At 46.3% G+C, this 24,609-nt stretch overlaps 1 protein-coding gene across 4 annotated transcripts in view; it reads right to left on the reverse strand.

Moving 5' to 3' along the window:
• Nucleotides 1–24,609, reverse strand: part of PC (pyruvate carboxylase) — a 240,137-nt gene that overhangs the window by 152,957 nt on the left and 62,571 nt on the right. The window lies entirely within an intron of this gene.

Genomic DNA, 24,609 nt, shown 5'->3' on the forward strand with positions numbered 1-24,609 from the left:
GCTGCTGTTTTCCATCATATATGTTTACAACGGGAATAAATAAAGCTTCACTGGACAGTAAGGAAAGACAGGGGAATAGAGAACACTAAGAGGTCGCAGTCTTGGTCTACACACAAACTGGGACCTAACCAAAAATAAATAAATAAATAAAATAAATCACATTTTAAGGCCAGCAAGGGACAGTTTGGGAGTAGACAGATTGGGACTAGATATCAGTGGGGTCAAGTTGCTAGGGGCTGGCAGTCAGGACTCCTGGGTTCTGTTCCCAGCTCTGAGAGGGGAGTGGGGGGGTCTAGTGGGCGGATGGGAGTCAGGGCTCCTGGGTTCTATTCCTGTGGCATTCAGCGATTGCTCAGTGCTTCAGGAGCTTGCAAGAAAACTGCTTTATTCTGTGTCTGGTTTCAGCTGGTTGTGCATAACAAGAGACTCTGTCTGGGACACTCAATCCTTAAAGATACAGCCCTTCATACCACAATTCCCAGCTTTGGACAGGAGTAGGGTCTAGTGGTTAGAGCAGGACAGGCTAGGAGTCAAGGCTCCTGGGTTCTATTCCTGGCTCTGCTAATATGTGACCCTGGGCAAGTCCCCTCACCTCTCTGTGCCTCAGTTTTCCTTCCCACCCTTTGTCTCTTTTTATTGTAATCTGTTTGAGGCAGGGAATGTATTTGTGTGTCTGTGCAAGGGGAATCTTGGTTGGGCCTCTAAAGTGGTCAGCATTGTAAGAAAAACTTGCCCCTTTAAGGTGAATCAAGTTGGGCATCAAATATTTTTATCATTTGCATTACAGCAGCAGCTACAGAGATTGGGTGGTACACCAGGTCCTGCAGGTGCTGCACCAACTCCAAGTGGTATCAGGACCCGCACTGGACTGGGAGCTGCACAGACTCAGACCAAGATCAGGAGCCCAGGCAGGTTGGGTGCTGCACATACCCCCAAATCAAAATTGGGTGCCCAGATGTGCATAGCAGAGACATGTGGTGAGAAACAATCCCTGCCTCAAAGAGCTCACAGTCTAACAGGCAAAGGAAGGATTGTTTGGGGAAACTGAGGTACAGAGATGGGATGGGACGTGCCCAAGGTCAGCAGCAGAGCTGGGGATAGAATCCAGGTGTCCTGACTCTCAATCCAAGGCCTTAGCCTACTAGATAACACTGCTTGCTCCAACGCCCTGGGCCAGCAGTATCCAAGAGGCTCTTGCCCTGCTCTCAGCTATGGCCCTCATTAGTGGTGCAAGTAATGGCACTGCATCTTTTTCCCACCTTAGCCCTTGGACTGGACGTGACGCACTCTATATGATTTTATAAAAATATGCTAATGAGCGTGAATATAATGTAACTGGAATATGCTTCATGCAAAAGGTCTCTTGTAAGGTATCATTACAAAGCTGACAATTTACTGAGTGTGGTCCTTCTATTTCTATAAATGTATCACTCTTGTATCTGAAACTAGAAATATGAAATATAACTCTCAGGGCCTACTGTAATTATGCAAAGTGTGGGCCATTAATGGTGGTTTGGAATCTTGATGGCTCCCATCAGCCAGGACAATTGACTGTGGGTGGCTCTGTTTGCAGGCAAGCCTTCCTGTGGGTCAGGATGGGAGGAATGAAGGCTTGGGGTCTTACAGTGACATGTGATCATGTCACCTGAACTGGAATCCATCTTTAACCTGGTGTTTTTCCATTGAGAAGGAGGAGTGGGAACCCGGAGGGACAAAGGATTCCCACCTTATGTAAAAGATATATAAGTGGGTAGAACAGAACAAAAGGGGCAGCCATCATGAGGAATCCCCTAGCTACCACGTGAGCTGGAACAAGGGCTATACCAGGGGAAAGGATGGTGCCCAGACTAGGAAGGCGTCCAGTCTGCAGAAGAAACTTACTGAAACATCTCTAAGGGTGAGGTTTTATCTGTATTCAGTTTACTAGACTTAGACTTGCATGTTTTATTTTATTTTTCTTGGTAATTCACTTTGTTCTGTCTGTTACTACCTGGAACCACTTAAATCCTACTTTCTGTATTTAATAAAATAACTTTTTACTTATTAATTAAGCCAGAGTATGTATTAATACTTGGGGGGGGGGGGCAAACAGCTGTGCATTTCCATCAGTGTTATAGAGGGCGAACAATTTATGAGTTTACCCCGTATAAGATTTATACAGGGTAAAACGGATTTATTTAGGGTTTGGACCCCATTGGGAGTTGGGCATCTGAGTGTCAAGGACAGGAACACTTCTGTAAGATGCTTTCAGTTAAGCCTACAGCTGTTAGGGGACTTGGTTCAGACCTGGGTCTGGGTTTGCAGCAGGCTAGGGGGTCTGGCTCAAACCAGGCAGGGCCCTGAAGTCCTAAGCTGACAAGGCAGGAAAGCAGGAACAGAAGTAGTCCTGGCATATCGGATGGCAGCTCCCAGGGGGTTTCTGTGATCCAATCCGTCACGCTCGACACCTTTCCACCGGGACGTGAAATCCATTTTGAGTGTACAACACACCACTCGACACGCAGCTGGCAGCACAGAAACTCTACCCCTTCTCCTCCCTGCGGAGCTGCACTAGACAAGACTTGTGACCTACTTTCTCTGCAAGAACACCCGCACTGAGCGATCAAAGAGAGACAAGCCAGTGTCAGGAGAAGATCGCTTGAAACAGAGTCAAGCCGACAAATGGAGACGGCCTCAGCTTGTTAATTGCTCCCTGATCTGATCAGAAGTGGAATTATAATTAAACAGCAAGTGCAATATCCGAGGACTTGTCTTCACACACACAAAAAAATAAAAAAACAACCCACCAACCTGAAAATGGTGTGTTCTTACCATGTAGTAACTAACACCTAGAGAAAATCCAGCGTGGACAAGGTAGTTTCTAGTTTTCACACATGGTGTGACTTGGTTCCAATCTATAAGAACCCACATGCGGAACAGAAACATGATAATGGGTTCTTCAATCTAGCAGACAAAGCTCTAACAAGATCCAGTGGCTGGAGTTAAAGCAAGATAAATTCAAACTGGAAATGAGGTGCCAATGTGTAACAGTGAGAGGAATAAATCACTGGAACAACTTCCGGACTCTCAGGGCACGTCTACACTACAAAATTAAGTAAGTTGGCATACAGCCACCTCAATAATTGCACTGATTTTTAATATTCACACTATGATGCTTCTGTCGGCCGTGCACGTCCTCACCTGGAGGGCTTGCACCGATTTAACTGTCAGTGTGGGGCACTGACAGCCCAGAGCCCAGCCACCTAGGGCCCCATTGTCAGCCCCTGGGGGCGGGGATCCAGGCTGCCAGTCCCCAGGGCCTGACAGCCAGAACAGTCAACTCAGTGTCTACACTGACACTGCGTCGACCTAACTACATTGACCTAAGCTCTATGCCTCTCGCAGAGGTGCAGTTATTAGGTCAATGTCGAGGGCGACTTACATTGGCAGGAGCAACGTTGTAGTGTAGAGAGCTAGGCCGATGAAAGTTGCATTACATCAACCTAAATTCTGTAGTGTAGACCAGGCCTGGGTAACTGGCAATTTTTAAATCAAAATGGGATGCTTTCCTGAAATATCTGCTCTCGCTCAAACAGGAATTAATTCAGGGCAGTCTTATGGCCTGTGTTCTACAGGTCACCTAGATGATCACAATGGTCCCTGCTGGCTTTATAATCTATTAATCTACCGTAGTAGGTCAAGATCAACTTCAGCCTTCCCACAAAAAGAAAAGGAGTACTTGTGGCACCTTAGAGACTAACCAATTTATTTGAGCATGAGCTTTCGTGAGCTACAGCTCACTTCATCGGATGCATACCGTGGAAACTGCAGAAGACATTATATACACAGAGACCATGAAACAATACCTCCTCCCACCCCAATCTCCTGCTGGTAATAGCTTATCTAAAGTGATCATCAAGTTGGGCCATTTCCAGCACAAATCCAGGTTTTCTGACCCTCCGCCCCCCTCCCCCCACACAAACTCACTCTCCTGCTGGTAATAGCCCATCCAAAGTGACCACGCTCTTTAAAATGTGTATGATAATCAAGGTGGGCCATTTCCAGCACAAATCCAGGTTTTCTCACCTCCCTACCCCCCTCCAAAAACCACACACACAAACTCACTCTCCTGCTGGTAATAGCTTATCCAAAGTGACCACTCTCCTCACAATATGAAAATCAAGGTGGGTGATTATCACAACCTGCTACCACGTGTGAAAGCTACAACCTGCCTTGGATTGGACCACAGTTTTAATTAGCACGTTGCACCCCATAATCCTTTATGGGAATATGCTTATGAATGTATACATATGACATAACTGGAATATGTTTTATGCTACATATGCCATGTAACCTATCTCCGTAAAGGTTATGAGCTACTGAATCTATTCATCCTATTTGTATGCATGTATCATTTTTGTATTAGAAGTTACAAATATTGACTGTGTGCTTGTTTGATTTTAAGTAGCCCTAGTAAGGCATTTGATCAGCTTCTTTTGAAAGGAATTTGCAAGTTAAGTGCCCAGTCAAGAAATACTTCATGGACAATGGATCTTGGAAGACTCCAATCCACATAAGGAGTCTACCTGAGGACGTTCAAGGTAGCATGTGAACAATGGCTGCCACCTGTAAAATTCTGAGTCATGCATAGACATGTGACTTGCCCATGTGACTCCAAAACTCCATCTTGTAGCTGGGGTTCTACACAGGGGGAGGGAGGGGGACCACCCACAAAAGAAAGTCTATTTAAGCCCCTGGAAACTCCTCCATTTTGTCTTCAGCTGGCTCAAGAGATAGCCTCTCCACCCCAAAGGATACGTGAAAGAAACTGGAACAAAGGACAGTAACCACAGGGGTGTCAGTGACGGCTGGACCCAGACTAGAAGGGCACTAGTCCGTAAAAGAAGCTTACTGGAACATCTCAGAGGGTGAGATTGCATCTGCAATCACTTTCTTACTGTATTAGGTTTACACTTGCGTGTTTTATTTTATTTTGCTTGGTAATTCACTTTGTTCTGTCTGTTATTACCTGGAACCACTTAAATCCTAATTTTTGAATTTAATAAAATCACTTTTTACTTATTAATTAACCCAGAGTATGTATTAATACCTGGGGGGCAAACAGGTGTGCATCTCTCTCTATCAGTGTTATAGAGGGCGAACAACTTATGAGTTTACCCTGTATAAGCTTTATATAGGGTAAAACGGATTTATTTGGGACTTGGACCCCATTGGGAACTGGGCATCTGGGTGTTAGAGCCAGGAACACTTCTTAACCTGTTTTTAGTTAAGCCTGCAGCTTTTAGGAGATGTACTTCAGACCTGGATCTGTGTTTGTAGCAGGCAAGCGTGTCTGGCTCAAACCAGGCAGGGCACTGAAGTCCTAAGCTGGCAGGGAAAACAGACTCAGAGGTAGTCAAAGCATATCAGGTGGCAGTCCCAAAGTGGGTTTCTGTGATCCAACCCGTCACAATCACATCTTAGCGAACATAGTAAGAAAACTCCTTTGTTTCTAGTGTGAATGCAGCCAATGGAGCTGATCAAAACGTTTTCTCCAGAAAGGCTTTTCCAACAGAAAGTGGGTTTTTGGTCAAAATGGAACTCTCCATAGAAGATGCCCATTGTTTACGACATTATTTGGTTCTTGGAGAAAAAAAAAATCAGTTTTCAATAAGTGAATTTTTTTTCCCAGTTTTTAGCTAAAAAGTTTTGGTCTTCCAATAACCAAAAGTTTCATTTTTCAGTTTTTCCCAATAACCACAATATTTTGCTGTTCAGTTTCCCAATAACTAAAATGTCTGATTTCTTGGATTTCCAACATCTGAAAGATTTTGCTTTTCAGTTTTTTAGGAAGAGCTCTAATGTGGTGGGATAATTTGCCCCCATTTGCTACTGCGGGGTTCATACACCTTCCAGGGACGCATGTGTGATGCTGGGACAAATGGGCCAGTCCTCTGATATTGATGCTAACTTTCTAGATCCTCTCATCTTTTCACAGCTGTGTTCTGAGTGCATTAAGAAATAAGGGCTGCTAAGATTTGTTAAAAGAAAAGGAGTCCTTGTGGCACCTTAGAGACTAACCAATTTATTTGAGCATGAGCTTTCTCATGAGCTTTTTTGCATCTGATGAAGTGAGCTGTAGCTCACGAAAGCTCATGCTCAAATAAATTGGTTAGTCTCTAAGGTGCCACAAGGACTCCTTTTCTTTTTGCGAATACAGACTAACACGGCTGTTACTCTGAAACCTAAGATTTGTTGTTTGTTTGGTTTTTGACCGTGCTAATATTTACCCATCCATTTATGTTTTGCTTCTGCAGCAAAAAGCACGGAGCGGGGAATATCACCCTGATTACACTGCCTGTCTAGATGCACCCTTTTGGAGTAATTTGGCTCCATCAGAGGTTTGTGTGTACTGAGTTTTTTCCACAGTGACGTGGCTACTGGTAATATTACAGTAGCACTTACAGGCCCCAGACCAAGATCAGGGCCCCCAGCAGACCCTGACCGAGATTAGGGTCTCCAATGTGCTGGGCACTGCCCAGATCCCAACCGAGATCGGAACCCTCACTGCACCAGGTGCTGCCCAGACCCCAACTGTGATCAGAGCCCTCACTGAGCCCATCAGTTTAGATATCATTTCTCCAGTAAGGAGTGCTGACTGGGGAAATCTCACCCTGCTCAAGTTGTCTGCGGACACATACCCCTTTGGGGTAATCTGGTTTAACTGAAAGCTTGTGTGTCGTGAGGTTTTTGCAATGCCGTGGCAATTAGTTATTATGGTAGTGCCTAGAGGAAAACTACATATTTGGGGAAAGTTTCAGACAAACTGGTTCAGCCCTTTCCGAGAATGAGGTCAGGGAATATGTTGTTGTGCCCACGTTGAAAAAAAAAAAGTCCTGGCACATCTTATCTTTGAAAAGTTCTAGTGTCTCCATGTTTTGGAGCAGGGACTTGAAATTTGGCCAGGGGCTGGCCTTGGGCTCAGGGAGGGATCTTTTCCAGGAAAATCTGTCCAAATCTGGCCAAGTGATAAGCCTTTGGAAAAATCTCCTTGTGTATAATTTTCTCATGTCCCTTCTTATTTCTGTCCTTTCTAGCGATGCCCAATCTCTTCAATGTCTCCTCACAAAAGAGTTTTCTAAGCCCTTGATCAATAGGAAAAAAGCATTCTCACCTGTTTGCTAAAAGCAAATATGGGAAACCTGCCAGCATGATCTGCTCCTAAGAGATAAAGTAGCGTTGGCTCTTCTAAAGGTTCAGGGACTCTGCAGCATGGAGGTAACAGCAACAAGCAACAGTGGCTTTGAGATGCTAAAAATGCCAGAAAGATGGCAACTCTTGTTGCATGCAGTTAGCTACTGAAAATCTCTTGGCAGATTCCAAATAATTCCATAGCCAGGGGGGTTGGGGTACTGGGCTGGGAGCCAGGACTTGTGGGTTCTGTTCCCAGCTCCAGGAAAGGAATAGGGCCTAGTGGTTAGAGCAGGGGGGGCTAGGAGTCAAGACTCCTGTGTTCTATCCTCAGCTCAAGAGGAGAGGGAAATTTAGTGGTTAGAGCAAGGCAAGGATAGAGAGTCAGAACTCCAGGTTTCTGCCCTTGCCTCAAGGAGAGGAATCTAGTGGTTAGGGGGGTGAGGGAAGACCTGGGAGTCAGAACTGCAGATTTCTATTCCCAGCTCTGTCCCTAACCTCCAGCATGACCTCCCACTCTTTGTCTGTTTAGACTGTGAACCCTTAAGGCAGGAATCAGAGTAACAGCCGTGTTAGTCTGTATTCGCAAAAAGAAAAGGAGTCCTTGTGGCACCTTAGAGACTAATCAATTTATTTGAGCATGAGCTTTCGTGAGCTACAGCTCACTTCATCGGATGCATACCGATAAGCTATTACCAGCAGGACAGTGGGGTGGGAGGAGGTATTGTTTCATGATCTCTGTGTGTATATAATGTCTGCTGCAGTTTCCACGGTATGCATCCGATGCAGTGAGCTGTAGCTCACGAAAGCTCATGCTCAAATAAATTGGTTAGTCTCTAAGGTGCCACAAGGACTCCTTTTCTTTTTAAGGCAGGAACTCTCTCTCTCTGTGCACCTGCTCTTCAGCAGCTGGCAGAATGGGGGCTCCAATCTCCATTGGGACCTCTAGCTGTGACCATTATACTTTAATAGACAAGGGCTTGTGGATGCCTCTGCTCCAAGCTCCTGGGCACAATGACATAACAGTGCTAGGTAGGTATTATTATTCCCAAAGAGGATGTGCCAGAGGAGTGCGGTCATCTCAGGCTCTCTCGGGGCAGCTCCCCGCTCTCAGAGCAATCAGTTCAGGTTCTTTGCAGACTCAGGAAGGCATGGCTGTATCAGTGACACTTGGGGCAACTTTCCCAACTTGGAACAATCAGCTTTGGCTCTCTGCAGACTCGGCCAGGTGACATATACCTCGGGAACATTTTCCAGCTTTTCTCTTCCACCACAAGAGCTAAAAACTGTCCATATTTTACTGCATGGAAGCTGAGATTCTGCTGCAATAACACGACTCCAGGCACCAGGGCCTGAGTTGGCAGCTTGTAGAGCCTTTGCATCAATCCAGTCCTGCCCACCAGATCAAGATGCAAAGTGAGTCAGCAGAAGAGCTCTGCACCATCAATCAACACCTTTATAAAACCCAGCCACCCTGTCCTGAAAAGCTATACAAATACACACTCTTACACTACAGCATGACCCTGTCAATTGGTGAGCTCAATACAGGGATAACTGGGTGAAATTTAACAGCTTGTGATGGGTTAGATTATCTTGGTCTGATCCATCTAACAGCTTTAAACTTTATGAATCTCTGACAGCCACCCGCGGTCTCCTCTTTGTGGCCTGCACGCAGTTTTAGCTGCACAACCCCCCCACCTCCACCCGCTCCCCAAACATAAATTAGCCAGAGTACAAGCAGATGCTCCAATTACCAATGCAAATTGCCAACCATTCCGAGCTGAAATTTACAACGACTCCGAAGACATCAGTAACCAAGGCAATAAAACCCAGGCTTTATAGTATTTTAATAATTCTTGTGCTCCCAAAAAATCACCCTCTGTTAGAAGAGGTTGCAGCTCAGATTCATGACTGACCGGCTGTGTAATACCATGCTGAGGGAGCCAGCTGGGCTTAATAGTGTAATAAGTGTGCATTTGTTGCTGCTAAAACAGCACACAATTGGGACTGTCAACAGGCCGCTCATTTAAGGTGGATTTTTTCACAACTGATGTGATTTTTCAGTGTAAAATAGTGAGCCTAAAGATGATCAGGAAAAGGGGGAGCTTATTCTTCCAAAAATTTGGACAGTGAAGTGTGTACAGGTATTGTGGGACAGTCTGGGGGGGACTCACTGTCACACAAGCATGGGGATGATTCCACATGAACGTATTACAGATCTAACTCCTGTCTAGATTGGATCACAGGAACTGTCAGACTGGAGCAGAGCCAGGGTCCATCTGGCTCGGTATCCTGTCTCAGACTGCGGCTTGCGCCAGATGCCTCAGAGGAAGGTGCAAGAACCCCACAACAGAATACCGGGGATAATCCGCCCCGAAAGTGGGTCGGTCTCAGCCTGGTCTCTGCTTGGCCAAGCTTGTGAAAGCCTTACACTCAATTCAATGGCATGTCTCTGTTAGTCCTTCTGTCTGTAATGTGATAACCTTTCAACACCACAGCAAATCAACTCCAAAATTTCAGGGAATGTTCCAGGCACCAGTAGCCATTATAGATTTTGGGGAAAATTGAGGACATATGAAGCCCCTACCAGCTCTTTAGCACAGCCTCAAGCACCTCTGCAATGGTCCATTGATCAAACAACTAGCTGATGGCACATTAGCACCCTCCGGCATAACACCAGCCCCTCCCACCAGTGGATCCTCCCCACAGAGTGCCTGGTGACACCCTGAATGACCCATCACCCAGACAGAAAGCAGAATGTGGGAGAATGGGCATGTGTGCACTGTCTCTGGCTCAGGGTGGGAGAATGGTGGTCCCTGGTATGGAGGAATGGGGCAGACAGAACCACAGGCAAGTGGGGGTGAAATTGGGGAACTCTGTTATGGGAGGAGGGGGAGACACAGAACCCCTGGCCTGGAGGAGGAAGGGATGATGTGGGAAAGAGGGTAATAAGGGTTCACAAAGACCCCCCCCCACCATGGGGCGAGAACAGGGGACCCTGGTACGGGGAAATAAAGGGCACACAGAGCCCCTTGCTTGGGGAGGCAGGAGGGAGGTTGGGGGACATAGAGATGCAGAGTCCCTGAAATAGAGGGGGATGTGAAGGGGTCCCCAGGGGGTAGTGAGGGGAGGGGAAAGGAGGGATGCAAGGACTGACAAGCTATAAAGCATGGGACCAGCTTGTACTTACAGGGAGGCTTATACCCTGAAGCAGGAGGTTTAAAATCCCTTCCAGAATGTGTGTTACCTTCAACTATCCCAACTCTGGCTATTCTCCTTCTCCAGATCATTGTCCAGTCCCCTTTTGACCTTGCTAAGATCTTGCCCTAATGACTTCCTGTGCCAAGGAGTTCACCAGGCTTGCTACACATTGGCGGGGGAGAGCGGGGGAGATTTCCTTCCCTCCATCTTCGGATCTGTTGCTTTTTAATTTCACCAACTGCCCCCTTGCTCTCTCTTATGTTACCCGACAGGGAGAACGGAGGGTCCCACTCTCTCGTCTCTAGTCCAGTCATTATAGTATAGGCTCCTATCACATCCCCTCTCCTCCATCTCCTTTCTAAGGCAAGCAGCCCCTGTCTCTGCAATCGCTCTCCGGATGAGCATACGTGTCTGTGTGGTGTAAACGGGTAATGTGCACTAAGGATGTACCAAGACGCCACATCACTGATTTCCCCTGCAGCAGAAAGTCAGTCTGCAAGGGCCCGTTGCCGGTTACTATTTGGCAATGGGGCGACAATCTTTTTGTACCACACCAGCCTGACTGTGGCCTTCATGCATCAGCCTGATACAAACCTTATTTAATAACACTGCTTGAGGGGGAGTCCTCAGGCAGACAGTGCAAATGTAGATCTAAGGAGGCAGTATTGCCTAGTGGACAGGACACTGGATGGGACACTCCCTCTGTAAACGCCTACCTGGGGAACAGAAATTTGATACTAGGCTCTGCAGTCTAGCAGCTGAAGGTCTAACAAGAGCCAACAGCTGGAAGTTGAAGCTGGATAAATTCAGACTGGAACTAAGCCCACATTATTAACAATGGGAGGAATAAACCATTAGAACAACTTCCCAAGGACAGCACCAGCAGCAGCTTTATCATGATGGGATGTTTTTCTAAAAGATCTTCTCTAGTTCAGCCAGGAATTAATTCAGGGCAGGCCGATGGCCTGTTATACAGGAGCTCAGACTAGAACACAGTGTCCTTTCTGCCCTTAGACTCTATGAGACCTGGGTTCTATTCCTGGCTCTTCCACGCACCTGCTGGGTGACTTTGGGACAGTCACCTCTCCGCTGCATGCCTCAGTTTCCCCATCTGTTAAATGGGGATAACGATACCCGCTTCCTCTGTGTAGTGCTTTGAGAACAAAGGGTGATAGCACTAAAGAAGAGCTAGGGATTATTCGTGCATGAGAACCAGAATGCAAGACCAGTGAGAAACAACCGCGAAGCACCCCAGTCTGCCCACACAGAGAACTGCGTCAGAGGGGGGCCTTTAAAATCATGTCAGTTTTAAGCCTGGTTAGTTTCACAGGTGGAAGCAATCTTGCTGGCTCTTGCGCTTTTACCATGACCCTCAAGGTGTCTGGTATCTTTCTTAAATCCCATGCGCCCAGAGTCCTGGGATTACAGGCAAATCTCAGTTTCAACTGAAAGTAATCAAGTTTTTACCCCTCACCCCAGCAGAGAAAGGCAGGAAAACGTGAGCCTTTCCAATCTTGTGATTTTTTGAGGCCGGCGTCCTGAGTTTTTTCAATGCCTGGGGCTGGCAAAACCACAGGGGGGAGTATTTTTTTAAGCATTGATTTTTAAGCAGAAAGCATTCCTCAGGAACAAGACATCTGGAAGATTTTTTCAGCCTCCATCACAACAGCTCATCATTTCAACCTCTCACATTTCTGAATGTGCCAGCATACAGTGCCATCTGGAGCCCATAGTGGGTGTCTCAGGCATTGTCAGCATTGTCATCTACCTTTATGACGACAGTTTGGTGGATGTCACACTAGTGATCAGCATGCAAATAATGAGCCACAGTGATAGCGATGGCTCCCCAGGGCTGAGCCTCAACAGCAAGAAGCTGCATAAAGGTTAGATCACACAGAATGGATGTCAGGGAAATTTCTAGCAAGGCAGGGAGAATTAGGAGAAAGTTTTCAGCAGAAACTTTTCTTCCACCGAAAAATGCACATTTGGAAACACTGGAACATTTTGCACATTCATGGTGGTTTTCCCAAATTGTTTCAATCGGAACAAAACCCTTAAAAAAAAAAAGAAGAAATCCCTCAAAATCCCAAGGTTTTGATTCAACAATTTCAAAAGGAAACATTTCAATTTTCCAGTTCAAAATGCCATTTTGGTTCAAAATGTCCTTTAATTTTATTTTTTTTAAAGTTTTAAACTATTTTAAAATGCTCCAACACAAACAAAACATTTTGTTGCAAGTTAAACAAAATGGTTTGCCTGACCGAAAAGTAATTTTTCTCCACTTTTCAATTTGCTGAAAATTTTTAAAAATTTGACTTGTATCGAAAATGTTTTCCTGAATTATCACAGAGCCAAAAATCCATTATTCACCCAGCCGCAAATGCAAGGCAAGCAACCAGTGTCAAAACTCCTGATTCTCCCTTGTAATAATCCCTAGCTCTCAGGGCACTTTACAAAGGTGGTCAGTATTATTATCCTCATTTTACAGAAGGGGACACTGAGGCACAAAGAGGCGATGTGACCTGCCCAAGGCCAGTAGCAGAGCCAGGAATAGAAACCACGGCATCACATGACTCAGAGGTAGGGTTTTTAGAAAACTGCCTGCTATCGTGAGAGTTGGCAACACTGTGAGAACATAGGTTGACCAACCACTAGATCAGAGTGCAATGCAGGACTGGCAGGGCAAGTTTCTTTACCGTGTGTTATACAGGAAGTCCAACAGATGATCACAAAGGACTTGGGCTCTTTGCAAATGTTGTATCAGGTGAGGTATTTCTTCCAGTTGAACTAGGGAAGTATTAATGCCACTGGACAAGGCACTGCGGTAAGACCTCATCTGGATACTGTGTGCAATTCTGGCCACCCATGTTCAGAAAAGGTGAATTCAAATGGCAGAGAAGGGCTCCTAGGGTGAAGGAAAGCAGATCTTACCAGAGAAAACTGAAAGAGCTGGGCTGATATGATGAGGTTGGCTGCAACACAAGGGAATTTGACATGATGATCCAGAAGGTTTCTTCCTTTGTTCCTATATGTTACCCTGTGTCTACATGAGAATGCGGCTACAACTGGTTTTTCCAGCAGAAAATGGCCCCACGCCCTGCACCCACTGTCTAGTGAGGATTTATTTCGTGCCATACCATGGAATCATTAAGCCTCTTTAGAAGCAACCTAAGGACAAGTGAAGAAAAGCATTAAACTTTTAGAAGTAACTTAGCTCTGCTCAGGACACAGCTGCTGTCAAAAAAAGCCAGCAAGAGATTAGGACGCAGAAGGAACAGGATGGAGAATAATACAGAGAATCCAGCCTAGTCCTTTGCTATCGCAGGCAGCCCCAGCAGAGAATCCCAGTCAAAAGTGTATCCAACTCCATCTTCAGACTAGTGTTTGCCTGCACTGCTCCTATGGGAAGGCTGCTCCAAAACCTCCTGCCTCCTCCTCAGCTCCAGCCTCAATTGATTCCTGGCCAGTTTATCCTCATTTGTTCTTGTGCCAACTTTGTCCTTTAGCTTCAACACTCTTTTCCCTCCCTGGGATTCAGTCTCTGCTGGTAAGATCAGTTCTCCGTTCCCCTGAACAGCTGTGACACTTGTTACTCAAGGGGTACAGGGTGAAGCAGTACTGTCTGCTCATAGTGCGAGCGAGCCCTGTCTGTGCCCACCAGGGCAAACTCGCCCCAAACTACTGGCTCCTGGCAACACAAGCGCCCCCACTCCAGGCTCCGCAAGCCCCCTCTTCAGGCTAGCAATTTGCACACCCCAGACCTTAGACTCCCTGAGTCCTCGGGGGCAGAGCAGAGATAAGCTGTGGCTAACTCTGTGGAGATAGTTCTCCCCAGAGCTCTGGGGCACAGGTCCCTCCAAACCTGTCTGTACACCCCCCTGCGTTACACTCAAGTGCACAGTCCCTCAACTTCTGAACCACACAGATTCGCTGCCTCCCATTCCCTGGCTTCACCTCAGTGCAACGCTCTCCAGAGCTCTCAGCACTTAGGGATGTCGATGGTCAAAGCAAAGACACGTTTTATTTGACTAAGCTCAAGCCTGAAGATAAAGATCCAAACTGAAGCAAGTATAAGGATTGGAAACGTGGTAACAAATCAAAGAAAAATATAAAACGCAGTCTTGAGGTTGTACTTCGTAACCAGTCTGCTTCTCTGCCAGTGGTCAGTCCATACATTTGAGAGAGCTGGGACCCACTTCCTGTGAGACATGCTGGCAGGGTATCATCTCAGTAATGGATAACATTTTGAACCCTTCTTTCTCCTATTATACAGTTCCAGACCTTTTGCCTCTTTTCATAACCAGGCCACTTGGTTAACCGCAGTTTGCCCCATTGGCCCCCTATTCAAGATCTTTTTCTTGGGCTCTTTTGTGTTTTGTAAAGGCCCAGGCCTGCACCTTATCTAGACTGCGAACACTTGGCTGGGCCAAAGACGTCCATTGTTCCGACTCTAGATTGGCTTAGGTCTGAGAACCACCCCACCCCAGGTGATCAGTTTCACCTCCAGCAGCATCAGAACATGATATTCTACATGTTATATAACTCTTAAAACATTCTCTGTACATATATCCTGCAATAACCATGACAACCAGCGAGTTGTTCGCTTTCAGCAGAGACCACATATGGCCCCCTGGGTTGAAATATCATGAAGATGGCAATCACAGGAAACACGCCCATCTGGGCACATCTAGACAAGTCCTTGGGTATAGACTCATAACTGTACCCCTGCTCTGTTGCCAACATGGGGCACCTGGGTCACATCAGCCTAGGAGCCCTTCTCGGCACCTGGGCCAGTTTGGATTCATTAGGAGAAAGGAGAAAGGAAATGTTTCAATCATTGCCTCTTGATAATTTCGACATCATTGACAATCCTGTGAAACATTTCGATTTTGTTGAATCAGTATTTTCCAACAGAAAAACGTTCCGCTGGGAAATTTTCAGCCCACTCTCGCATTAGCAAACCTCAAGTGAGCAATCAGTAAACTCAGTAACTCGTGACTTCCTGTCCTAACCTACTCCCTGGTGCAGACGCAGGTTAAGCCATGCCTGGCATGGAGGATACAATAACATCTGCAGAACCTCTGATGGAAGATGCCAAAGTATTAATATTCAATCAAGTGCCTGAGCCGTATTTTATTCTAACCACTCCTCCTGTCATGCTGCTTTGACTGGAAGAGCTGCAGAAGGAAATGAGACACGAGCTAATCAGCCATTCTGTTAGGGTAGGCGAAAGCAATTTCTACAGACAGTTCTCTGCATCGTACACATGCAGCCTTCCCCCACTCTGCCTGGGAAATAAAGTTGACATCAAATACCGTGCTGATCAGTGTAGGCCCAAGGCTCTTTGGGGAAAGAGCTGTCCTTTTGTTCTGTGTTTGTACAGCACCTAGCGCACCAGGCTCCTGGTCCATGACTATGGCTCCTAAGCACTACTCCAAGCAATAGCATTAGCAGATAAGAGACCTACAACCACACTTCTGACACGGATTTAGCTCTGCATCAGAGTTGGTCCTGGGAACTGTATTCCCAGCTACCCTAGCAAAAAAAAAAAAAGTAATGAAAAGAATTCCCCCAAACCCGAAATTCCATCCAATTTTTTCATTGATTATTTTATTATTATTATTTAATTTTGGGCAGCTGAAACCCAAACATTGTTTTTGGCAACCAAACCAATTCGGCTAAAAGCTGGAAACATTTGGGACAAAAACATGACAATGCACACAAACAGGAATAAATCAGGGGAAGAGGGCTTTTAATCACTGTTTAAACCTGGTTAGCACCCGTGTAACTTTAGGGGGCAAAGCTCTTTGGTTACCATTCAGAACCCCACTGCCTCATGAGCTGATGAACTGGGAGTTTTCTCCATCCCTGGTCTCGTTCTTCCCAGAGTCCTCCAGCAAAACCAGAAGAACAGACTTTCCAAGGTGACAAACAAGCAAAAACAAACCCTTTCAGGTTTTGCATTATATGGCATAAAAATGGCATAAAAAGCTATTTTGGCTGGTTACTGGGAATGGGCGACAGGGGATGATCACTCGATGGTTACCTGTTCTGTTCATTCCCTCTGGGGCACCTGGCATTGGCCACTGTCACAGACAGGATACCAGGTTAGATGGACCATTAGTCTGACCCAGTGTGGCCGTTCTTATGTACAATTCTGGGGGAAAAACAGCCTTTTTTGGGGGGTAAGATGTTATCAACAAATAAAAGTAATTTTCCATCAAAAAACAAACATACATTTGGATGGAAAAATTTTGAGTGACTCTACTTGGGACTCTTTGAACGTGAATGAAAATGCTAGAGGCACAAACAGTTGTCCAGACACATTAGGGATGGACTGGGAGAACTATGGAAAGTTGAGTCTTCAACCAGCTGGGAATGTTTGCTAACCCATTTTTTCCATCAAAAAAGCCAATTAATTGAAATCGAAACAGGGTAAAATTCAACAAATTTTCTGCCTCAAAGAATTTTGCAAAGAAGTTCTGAAATTGTTGAAGTGTGACATTTTCAAATCGGAAGGCTTAGGTTTTTCAAGTCAAAAAGGCTTTCAATTTACTAAAATTTTGAAACGAAGACAAAAAACGTTAAAGAAGAAAAGGTCAAAATCAGAATGAAACCTCTTGGAATTATCTGAATGGTTTGACTGACTCAAATTGATTTTTTTAATATTCGGTTTGTGAAGTTTTCAACTTTTTGTCTCAATGCAGGTTGGGAAAATCATTTCCTGGCCAGCTCCAGTTGAGATCCTACTTAAAGAAAATACAACCAAAGCAATCCCCACACCACATCCCATCCTACAACTTAGTCATGTGATCATGGTGCGTGGTACCTTCATAAAAGGATCCACCCTCCACTTTCTTACAGCCACTGTGTCATTACTGATTTCTGAGTCAGCACCCATTGAAACTGGCTCAGAGCCGTTGTTTCAGGCTCTCTGCCAACTCAGCTGTTCTTCACAACCATAACAGCTAGAGACCAAGGCCTTGTCTGCACAAATACTTTTGGCCAAGTTTGCCGAATCTAACACTCAATTTGATGGCATTTCTTTGTCTGTCTGTAACATGATAACTGGACCACCAAATCCAATCAATCAATTCCCAATTTCTGGGACTGTGCTAGTCTGGTATGGGCACAGGAGGACCCTGGAATGCAGGCAAGGGGAAAATGGGGGTCAGACACGAATGGGGAGTACACAAAGTCCTTGACATGAGGGAAAGGAGTGGGGATACCCTAAAAGAAAGGGGGATGGGAGGGTGGCACCCAGGGAACTTGAATGAGTGTGTGTGTTTGGGGGATGGAAACAGAGGGACTCAAGAAGCTTCTGATATGTGCAGTGAGCTCTGCTGACAGAAGCTATGAAGTGTGTTCCCCTCTACTCATATGGATATAATCCCATTGATTGCAGGGGTGATTTTTTGACTGATCTAGTACAACCCCTACTGTGGATGCAGTTATACCAACGTAAAGGCACCTTGTCCCAGTACGGCTCATTCCCTTTCCTGAACAGGCAACAGCTATACTAATGTAAGGACTTTTATACCAATTCCCTGAGTCCTCAGGGGCAGAGCAGAGCACAGTCATACTGCTTTCACTAGACCCAAGTTGTTAAAGTGGTATTTGGTGGGTGTTGTCAAATGAATACTGAGATTCATGGATTCTAAGGCCGGAAGGACTAACTGGGATAATCTAATTGGACCTCCTACAAAACACAGGCCATAAAACAGCCCTGAATTAATTCCTGGTTGAACCAGAGCAGATCTTTCAGAAAAACATCTAATCTTGATTTTAAAATTGCCAGTGATGGAGAATCCACCAGAGCCCTTGGGAAGCTATTCCAATGGTTAATTCCCCTCGCTGGTGAACATTTATGACTTATTCACGTGTGACTTTGTCTAGCTTCAGCGACCAGCCATTGGATCCTGTTAGAACTTTGTTAATTTCTGATCCCCATCTAGGTATTTAGAGACTGTGGTCAAGTGACCCACCCCCTTACCCTTCTCTTTGCTAAGCTAAACAGATTCAGCTCCTGCTAGGGTAACCAGACGACAAGAACAAAATATCAGGACACATGGAGGGGAGCCACAGGCTCCCCTCTCCCCCCCGACCAAGGCTGGCTCTACATTTTTTGCCGCTCCAAGCCAAAAAAAAAAAAGCCAGAGTGCCACCGAAGCAAAATATCAGGACAAATGGCGTCCCGACCATACATCGGTCAGGTCGTGGGACAAACAACTAAATATCGGGACGTCTGGTCACCCTAGCTCCTGCAGTCTATCACTGTAAGGAATGTTTTCTGGAGAAAAATTGAGATGTCACCAAGCCAGAGCCTCATGCCCCTCCACACTTTGGAAAACACGCAGAGCTGATTATTTATCCATGAAATGAATGCTAGGATACACCGACACACAGACACCCCAGTAATCAATTCTCTACTTCCCCTCATTCAGAGAGGGAACGAAGATTAATTCTGTTGAGGCATTGGCAGGTAATGCCACAAGAATCAGATGGAGACACAAGATTAGTGGAGAACACTGAAGAGAGAGAGATTTAAAAGGTTTTAAGAGATATTTAAAGGGCAGCTGACATCCCCTTGGAAGGACTGGACCTGTGCCATTCTGCTGGGAGAAAATGCAGCACAGATTAAGATAATATTTAGCATATTATTACTTATGTGTATTATGGTAACACATAGGAGCTAGCTGAGATTGCAGTCCCTGTCATGCAAGATGCCGCACAGACCCTGACCAAGATCAAGGTTCCCATCGTGCCAGGCCCTGCACAGACCCCCCCACCCCAACCAAGACTGGGGCCCCTGTCATGATAGGCACTGCATAGCTGCACAGTGAGAGATTTACCCCCAAAGAGTTCACAGTCTAAAAGGAGGAAGGGTGGCAGGGGAAACAGACATCGAGAGCAGAAGGGACTTGAGCCAGGAATAGAACCCAGGAGTCCTGAGTGGCAGTCCAGTGCCTTAACCACTAGATAACACTGCCTCCCATATATCCTTGGGTGTAATCATTTCCCTCTAATGAAATTGTGCAAACACTAGCTAACGCTAGCTTAATTGGATCAAAGCTCCTGAAAGCAAACTATCTTCTTTGAAAGGCAATCACTTCTCACAGGGTTCAATTCTTATTACTATAAGCAACTTTTACTGGTTAATACAATCACCAGGCTATTTTGCAGATTGCACACAGGGAGCTCATTCCACAGCAGAGCAGCGAGTAAGGTTTAGGGTTAAACCATGTCAAACAAACACCGCCCTGCCTTTAATTCAATCACTGAGTAATCTGATCAGAACCCAAACCATGTGTATTAGAGGGGCAGGGTCAACTTGTAAATCTCATCAATTTCAGGAGCAATGAGTTAAGACACATCAGCCCTCCACCACTTTGTGTTCTGTTTCGAATTTTCTTGCTTTAAGGCTGATGCTTCTCAAAAGAGCCTGAGGGATTTGAAGACTCAATCCTCATTAAAATCAAAAGCAAATCGGACAGTCCAATTATTCAGCTTTGAAAATCTAAGACGCAATATATTGTTCCTGTGTCATCGTGTGGAACACCAGCACAGAGACAACCGTGAACATGACCATCCACAAGGTGCTGCCAAAGGAAATTAAGCTCTGGCCTGGGTTCTGTCAGCCGAGGTGATCAGAATGCTCCCTTCCAGCCTTGAAATTTGTGACTCTATAATTTAGGGAAAATTACTTTCCTTCTAATCTGCTGACAACAGAAGGCAATAGATTCAGACAAGAGTGTTGTGGCTGTGTGCCCCTAAATAACTTCCGCAGCTATTGTGATCGATTGCTAGCACTGGAGGTTGGAACTATTAATGATACTTTAGGCTCTGACTGAGATTGGATCCCCTTTGTTCCGGCATGACACAGGCCCCAGCTGAGATCAGGGCCACGTTTTGCCAAGTGCTGCACAGACCCTGACTGAGCCTGGGCCCCATTGTGCTCCATGAGTACACAGTGAGACACAGTCTCTGCCCTCACAAGCTACCCCGGTCTCCAGAAACAAAGTCTGGGAGGGAAAACTGAGGCACAGAAAGGGGAAGGCATTTGCTCAAGCTGGCCCAAGAATCTCGTGTCTCAGGACAGACAAGAAGGGGGGCGGGAACAGAGGCACCAAGAAGGGAAAGGACTTGCCCAGGGTCACTTTTGCCAGAAGCTGGGAATGGGCAACAGGGGATGATCACTTGCTGATTACCTGTTCTGTTCATTCCCTTTGGGGCACCTGGCTTTGGCCACTGTCAGTAGACAGGATACTGGGCTAGATGGACTGTGGTCTGTCTCAGTAAGGCTGTTCTTATGTAGGGTCAGTGGAGCTGGGACCAGAACCCAGGAGTCCTGAGTACACTGGATCATACTGCTTCCCAAGTTGTGTTGCTTCCCCCTAGTGGTCCCCTGGTTTAAGCGCTTCATTCTTAGGTGTTGAAGAGACTTGATCACAGTCATATTAAAAAGCTAGGTTTCAGAGTAACAGCCGTGTTAGTCTGTATTCGCAAAAAGAAAAGGAGTATTTGTGGCACCTTAGAGACTAACCAATTTATTTGAGCATGAGCTTTCGTGAGCTACAGCTCACTTCATCGGATGCATACCGTGGAAACGGCAGCAGACTTTATATATACACAGAGAATATGAAACAATACCTCCTCCCACCCCACTGTCCTGCTGGTAATAGCTTATCTAAAGTGATCATCAGGTTGGGCCTATAGATAAGCTATTACCAGCAGGACAGTGGGGTGGGAGGAGGTATTGTTTCATATTCTCTGTGTATATATAAAGTCTGCTGCAGTTTCCACGGTATGCATCCGATGAAGTGAGCTGTAGCTCACGAAAGCTCATGCTCAAATAAATTGGTTAGTCTCTAAGGTGCCACAAGTACTCCTTTTCTTATTAAAAAGCTAGGCACTGTGGGAGGTTCTCCCTAATATTTGCCGTGAGTCACTGACGGTTCTCTAAGTTGATCATAAACAAGCCACAGAGCTATTTTACTGGGCACTCACCCATAAAGAAGCCCTGTGTCCACACACAGCAAACAGAGGCACAAGGCATGTTGTACAAGCTTCGCTGAAACACTTAGTTTATAGCTATCAGAAGCCAAAGTACACACAGATTTGAAAGGAAGGGATTGTGGTTAAGTGCCCGGTACGGCAGGGCCCCCAATCTTGGCCAGGGCCCAGGCAGCGCCTGGCGCAACAGGGGCCCTGGTCCATGACTAGGGTTCCTAGACTCTAGTGGAATACAAATAATTATTAGTATTTTAGAAAGCGTGCCATGGGGCCCAGTGGCCTAAGGATAGCCCTGTCTCAGATGTTTTATAAGCCCCTTGAAATAAAACCTTGTGCCCAGGCTGGATTGGTGGAGGTGGTGGGATGGGAAGGGGGTTTTACCTTTACACTGATTCTACTGCAGCCACTAGTATGCTGCCGGACGCTGGAACAGTATTAATCTCAAACCAGCTCTGCAGCTAATTCCTTTATATTGCTGCATTAGGAGGCAGGAGACCTGCTACATTCCTGACACGCCTGTTAGGTGGCACAAATAAGAGGCTGATCATTGCACAACAGTCAATATCCCAGGCCCCACTCAAAAGGCAGCACGGCCTAGTGGATGGGCACAGAGCTAGAAGCCTGGACACTGGGTTCTGTTCCCAGCTCTGCTACTAGCCTTGGGCAAATACCTTCAGCCCACAGGTTCGCCCATTGTCTATTCATGTAGTGAGCTCTTCAGGCCAGAGACTGGCTCTCTCTGTGCAGCACCTGGCACAAAGTGGCCCCAGTCTTGGTTAATGGCCTCTAGGCACCAGAGGGATACAAATTAGTAACAGTTCCCCCAGCAGTTCCCATGCCGTATGTCTTCAAATGGGTGCCTTCAAAGATGCATTGCTACAGCCTGCGTTCCAGTCCATAGTCCCCCTCCTAACTGCGGCTGACAGCTGTGTACTCTGCAGAAGACAGCCACTGGTAAACACAGCAGCTTGCGGCACATGGCATTCGCTTCAGAAACACAAGAGTAGATGTAATTGCTGGTTATTTGTATTCCAGTACTGCTAGCGGCCCTGACAGGGGCCCCCACTGTGCCGGGCGCTGCACAGACCCCGACCGAGACCAGAGTAAGCTGTCCCAGAACAAGGTATTAGGTCTCCTGCAATCTGCAAGGCCCAAACCAAAACAGAACTTGAACTCAATGGCTGCAGCATGGGTCAAAGGGCAAAGCATGAATGGTTAGTACAGAAATGTGTTTTCATCTTGTTAGGAACTAAGGTCCTGTCAAAAGAGTCCTCTGCTATAAGAAATCTCCTCCTTGCGGGGGTACTTATAGACCAGGATCAAACCACCTCTTAGCTTTGTCTTGGATAACCTAAATAGACTGTGCTCCTTTAGTCTCTGGCCTATTATTGTGCTATAGCTATGCAGGTCCATTTCCCCGTGTAGACGAGTCCTCACTTTGTTTTCCAAACCACGAATCATCCTTGTGGCTCTTCACAGCCTCTTCAATATTCCACAAAGTGTGGACCCCAGAACCAGGCACAGAACCCAGTCCTGGCCTCCCCAGTGCTGCATACCTCCTCACTTGGGATTTCAGGTTATTCTCCAAACAACAAAGCTTGGTTTGTTCAAAATGGTAGTGACTGAAAAGCACCAACCTACCACTCTCTCTCTCTCTCACACACACACAGTCCTCCTTAACATCTAAGATGCTATTATCCCCATTGTACAGACAGGCAGGCAAACTGAGGCAGAGACAAGCTAAATTACTTGACCAAGGTCACACAGCAAATCTGTGGCAGAGCAGGGAACTGAACCCAGGTCAGCCAAGTCCCAGCTGCTGGACCATCCTTCCACTTCAGAATAACATTTTCAGCTACCAAACATGAGCCAACAAACAGAAAAACAGAGTAAAGACAGAAAGGCAGCCAAGTGGAGCAGCAAGTCACTCCGTACTCCCCTCCATAGAGTTTCCCTTTAGTTAGGTTGACCTGGAGCTTCCTCTAATGACATTTTTCGATGACCTTTTCCTGCTTTCTTGAGCCCTGCTTAAAATTTGCAAATCATTCGCCCTCGAAATGGCTTTCTAGCATACACATTTCTTTAAAGGCCTTGTGCGGGCTAGGAAGAGTGCTGGGCTTCGCTAACACATGCTAGCTAAACCCCAGTTACAGCCTCTGCTAGGGAAAGAGGTTAGCACCTAGAGCGAGATTTTAGGCGACAACCCGACCAGTCACATTTGAGATAAAAGATTTTAACCTTACATCTGCCGGAGAAGAAAGGCTGAGGTTCGGCTGGGTTTAGCTAGCATATGTTAGCAAAGCAGATCTAAACTTGACCACTCAGCCTAGTCAAGGCAAGGCCTTGTCAATGCAAATTTACGGGCACGTTTTGCATGTTGCGAAGGCCCAAGCATCTCCAAAGGAAATCAAAGCGTGCTAAGTTCCACAACGCAACAACCCGCCCGCCGGCAGATGCCTCTTACCTCTGCCAAGGCTGCAAGTTGACCCAACAGCTGAGTTGAACCTTTCTCAATGTGAGAGAGGAAATGCAATCAGCCTGTGGCTCAGAGGTGCACAAAGCTGGTAGACTGCATAGTGGCTAGCCTATTACCTGCCTCCTAGGTAATCCCCTCTCAAAGGAGCTGCTTGGAGGCTGTTTGCAGGAATTCCAGGGCTAATGATTTGCGAGTTTTAAGCAAGGGGCTGAAGAGGCCACTGGAGCAGTAAAGGACACCCAGAGATTGCATCAGGCTAGAGGAAGCTCCAAGGAAACTATATGAAGGGGCGTTCCAACAAATTGTGTGAATTCAAAGCAGATTAACTATTCGGGATTAGCTCCCTGTGTGGACTGTTCTTACTCTGAATTAGTTTAAACAACTCCCAATGACTAATAATGAATCAATCGGACACAGCAGCCCCACCCTGCAGGAATGACAGCACGAACTCTAGGAGCAGGTAGAGCTCCGTGCCAGTTCTCCTCAAGATAACACACTAAAAGGAGCAGCGTGGCCGCGCAGAACAAGCAGCGGCCTGGGCTCGCCACCCGAGTACACATCACCCAACCCCTTGGGTGCCTACCTGAGTGGCTACCCTGAACTGCCGCCCGTGCAGCCACAGCCACGGCCATGTGGCTACTTTTAGCACAGCTAGTACTTGACTGTCTACCCACGTGGGGAAGCACACTCCCAGCCGCAGAGGACACAAACTCTCAGTGAGTCAGGGCAGGCTGACATTAATTCACTTA

The sequence above is a fragment of the Eretmochelys imbricata genome, chromosome 7, assembly GCF_965152235.1.
Source record: "Eretmochelys imbricata isolate rEreImb1 chromosome 7, rEreImb1.hap1, whole genome shotgun sequence".
NCBI lineage: Eukaryota > Metazoa > Chordata > Testudines > Cheloniidae > Eretmochelys > Eretmochelys imbricata.